The sequence below is a fragment of the Anabrus simplex genome, chromosome 3 (assembly GCF_040414725.1).
Source record: "Anabrus simplex isolate iqAnaSimp1 chromosome 3, ASM4041472v1, whole genome shotgun sequence".
In the NCBI taxonomy this organism is placed as follows: Eukaryota; Metazoa; Arthropoda; class Insecta; order Orthoptera; family Tettigoniidae; genus Anabrus; species Anabrus simplex.
Window position 1 is genome coordinate 101,262,248 of NC_090267.1, and position 4,655 is coordinate 101,266,902.

A 4,655-nucleotide genomic window follows, 5' to 3' on the forward strand; every position below is an offset into this window, starting at 1 on the left:
GCCAAAGGTAATATTTCTGCAACGGTTCCACATTCGTATGCAAGAAAAAGTGTGGCTGACAAGTCTCTTGTACAAGATTGGATACAGTTTAGCAAAATCGAGTGGGGCCTCTCCTTCAGCACCCAGCCCTCCTCGGGTTGGACAGGTTTTGAGACCACCTGACAGAAGGCACTAAGAAATTATTGGAAACAATGAAAACCGATTTGGCAGTGATTTCCGGTGGACTGACATTGGTACTTCAACCCTTGGATGTTTCAATAAATAAACCATTCAAGGACAGTATGTGAACACTCTATCACTGCTGGATGGCAGATAATGGGCATGAATTTACTCCAATAGGCCATGATTCAGTAAACACCTGTGGAATTCCTTTGAGAGTGGATGTTACATGCTTGGAACAGGATTTCTTCGTTGACTGAAAAGAGCCTCAGGAAACGGGAATCTTGAATACGTTAGAAGGACTGATGAGAGCAGTGATAGCAACAGCAATTCTTCCTGCAATGCCAGTAGAGACATCGAAAAGGTATATTTTTTTTTGCCAGTATGTCATTACTTGTGTTACAATTGATTTAGTTAATTCATATTTATTTTGCTTTCAGGTTGTATTAGCAGCGTGTAACAGGAAGAATATTTTCCAGTGCTCTTACTTAAAAATTGCATGTCCAACTTGTTTGAAGTAGGACCTATTCTATTTTACTGTTCAGAAGAAAACTTATGCCATACCTAGACCCCGGATTTCCATGCACTATCAAATCTCGAAGTATGCATGCATTCATGCACTTTCATACAGCAAAACATGCACAATAACATGGAAAATATGCACTATCAAAATTCAGTTCAACATGGTTACATTTTCAGTTCCTCTTGAAAACATTGTACAACTAATTATTCCAAATTGTTTTCATTCAATCAATCAATCAATCAATCAATCAATCAATCAATATTGATCTGCATTTAGGGCAGTCGCCCAGGTGGCAGATTCCCTATCTGTTGCTTTCTTAGCCTTTTCCTAAATGATTTCAAAGAAAATGGGAATTTATTGAACGTCTCCCTTGGTAAGTTATTCCAATCCCTAACTCTCCTTCCTATAAATGAATATTTGCCCCAGTTCATCCTCTTGAATTCCAACTTTATCTTCATATTGTGATATTTCCTACTTTTATAGACGCCACTCAAACTTATTCGTCTACTGTCATTCCACGCCATTTCTCCGCTGACAGCTGGGAACATACCACTTAGTCGAGCAGCTCTTCTTCTTTCTCTCAGTTCTTCCCAACCCAAACATTGCAACATTTTTGTAACACTACTCTTTTGTCGGAAATCACCCAGAATAAATCGAGCTGCTTTTCTTTGGAATTTTTCCAGTTCTTGAATCAGGTAATCCTGGTGAGGGTCCCATACACTGGAACCATACTCCAGTTGGGGTCTTACCAGAGACATATATGCCCCCTCCTTTACATCCTTACTACAACCCCTAAACACCCTCATAACCATGTGCAGAGATCTGTACCCTTTATTTACAATCCCATTTATGTGAATACCCCAATGAAGATCTTTCCTTATATTAACACCTAGATACTTACAATGATCCCCAAAAGGAACTTTCACCCCATCAACACAGTAATTAAAACTGAGAGGACTTTTCCTATTTGTGAAACTCACAACCTGACTTTTAACCCCGTTTATCAACATACCATTGCCTGCTGTCCATCTCACAACATTTTCGAGGTCACGTTGCAGTTGCTCACAATCTTGTAACTTATTTATCACTCTATAGAGAATAACATCATCCGCAAAAAGCCTTACCTCTGATTCCACTCCTTTACTCATATCATTTATATAATATATAAGAAAACATAGAGGTCCGATAATACTGCCTTGAGGAATTCCCCTCTTAATTATTACATGGTGAGATAAAGCTTCACCTACTCTAATTCTCTGAGATCTATTTTCTAGAAATATAGCAACCCATTCAGTCACTCTTTTGTCTAGTCCAATTGCACTCATTCTGGCCAGTAGTCTCCCATGATCCACCCTATCAAATGCTTTAGACAGGTCAATCGCGATACAGTCCATTTGACCTCCAGAATCCAAGATATCTGCTATATCTTGCTGAAATCCTACAAGTTGAGCTTCAGTGGAATAACCTTTCCTAAAACCGAATTGCCTTCTATCGAACCAGTTATTAATTTCACAAACATGTCTAATATAATCAGAAAGAATGCCTTCCCAAAGCTTACATACAATGCATGTCAAACTTACTGGCCTGTAATTTTCAGCTTTATGTCTATCACCCTTTCCTTTATACACAGGAGCTACAATAGCAACTCTCCATTCATCTGGTATAGCTCCTCCGACCAAACAATAATCAAATAAGTACTTCAGATATGGTATTATATCCCAACCCATTGTCTTTAGTACACTGCCTGCTCGATCTGCAACCGATAGTCGCTTATACTGCCTGCTCATTACCACATTTTAACATGGCACTAAATGAAACACTCCGTTTACAAATACCCTCAGCAGATAGCAGCACCAACCGGCTCCTGAACTGTCGGAATGAAATAGCGGGAAATAGGGTAGTAGTAGTAGTAGTGTATTTGTTTACAGTGAAAATGGTGTACTGCTGCGTGGCTTTCTGCAAATCAAACATACCATTGCCTGCTGTCCATCTCACAACATCTCTTTCTCGAAAAGTACTGAAGCTATCACTTTCTAGAGCACCACTTTATGCATACAATTCTTTAATTTTTCTGTTACTTTCAGATTTAAAATGCCGTGGTATTTCATTCCATGACACGGGCTTTTTCAGGAGATCCAGTTGAAGCCATGTTTAGTTCTATAAGAATGGGAGAAGGGTGCAATGACATGACTGGCTCCCGGACTACTCAGAATTCCATAAAAATAATTCTGAAATCCGGTATTTTAATGTCCAGCGATGGTGCTAACGTTGTCCACAAACAAAATACAAAATTTTCTGCCTCAGTATCCTCTCCCGGACTTGAAACAGAACCAGTAATGCCGCTGAGTATGTACTTGATTTACTGGAAGATGTTCGTGAGCCCCCTGCATCAGTGTGTGTCACTTTGGAAACTGCTTCCCATGCATTAGTGTGTGGTTATTTAGTGGATGTAATCGAAGAAAAAAAAACAATGCAGCACGTGCTTGAGTAACGTTTCCCCCTCAGTTATTGCATCCCCATTGATGAACTTAATCAGACAGTCTGATAGAGGAGGCCTGTGCTATCCCCAACAAGGATGTATTGGCCTAATTATGGGGCTACAGAATTTGTTGAGGAAGCTCTACCGTACTGCAAGAAATCTGCAAGTCTGCTCCAGACTATAAAAAAACTATGTTCTACCCTCTTTAAATAATAATAATGTTATTTGCTTTACGTCCCACTAACTACTTTTACGGTCTTCGGAGACGCCGAGGTGGCGAAATTTAGTCCCGCAGGAGTTCTTTTACGTGCCAGTAAACCTACCGACACGAGGCTGTCGTATTTGAGCACCTCCAAATACCACCGGACTGAGCCAGGATCGAACCTGCCAAGTTGGGGTTAGAAGGCCAGCGCCTTAACCGTCTGAGCCACTCAGCCCGGCTCTACACTCTTTGTGCCACTGTAAGATTTTCAAGTGTGTTAGTAACAATAAGCACCAGGAACTTGTGTCAGAAACTGTGGTGGCCAAATTCGTGAAACCTCTACTTAGTAATGTAGGGAAGTACCATACAGACAAAGTTTACAGGTTTTCTTATTCGCCGAAATCTCTTTCTCGAAAAGTACTGAAGCTATCACTTTCTAGAGCACCACTTTATGCATACAATTCTTTAATTTTTCTGTTACTTTCAGATTTAAAATTTTGCTTGTATGCGTATCTAGCTGTATTCACGCGATAACTGGGTACGTCTGGTGCTGCGATCTAGCGGCTGATTGTTTGTAAGTCGTGTTACACGTTTGAATATGGAATGAGCAGGCAGTATAAGCAGCCATCGGATGCAGATCGAGCAGGCAGTGCTTTAGTATATCTCCAGAAATCTGATCAATTCCAGTTGCTTTTCTAGTTTTCAACTTTTGTATCTTATTGTAAATGTCATTTTTATCATATGTAAATTTTATTTCTCCTTCCCATGACCCTGTTCCACCTGTCTTTTCCTATCCTCTACTCTACATTTTCCTTTCCTACCTTTTCCCTTCCTCCTGCTTCCACACATCTCACCAACAGTTCCCTGTCCCTCATCTTCCCTCTGTTGTTCTACCTGGAGTGACTCGTACCGATTTCTCACAGACACCTGTCCTGAGTTCTGATCCTGAATATAGCCCTTAGCATGCAATCTCCTTCCCCTTAGAACATTAGACCACCTGTCTTCTAGAACTACCCCCTTTCCTTCCCCTCCCTCTTGTACATCTACTGTAACCTGTACATTGTTTGAGGGAGTCCTATCTTCATTCCTGTCTTCTGTGAGAATCCTAATTATCTCCCTCAAACTTTCCAACTCCTCCCTCATACCCCTCAATGCCTCACCACACCCACAATAAGTACACTCGCGCTCCTTAGCCATTCTTTACGGGGAGGAAAAAAATTAAATTAAAAAATAAAATAACTTATTTGCAAAAAATAAATGAACGAAAGGATATACTGTCTGGGATAGTACAC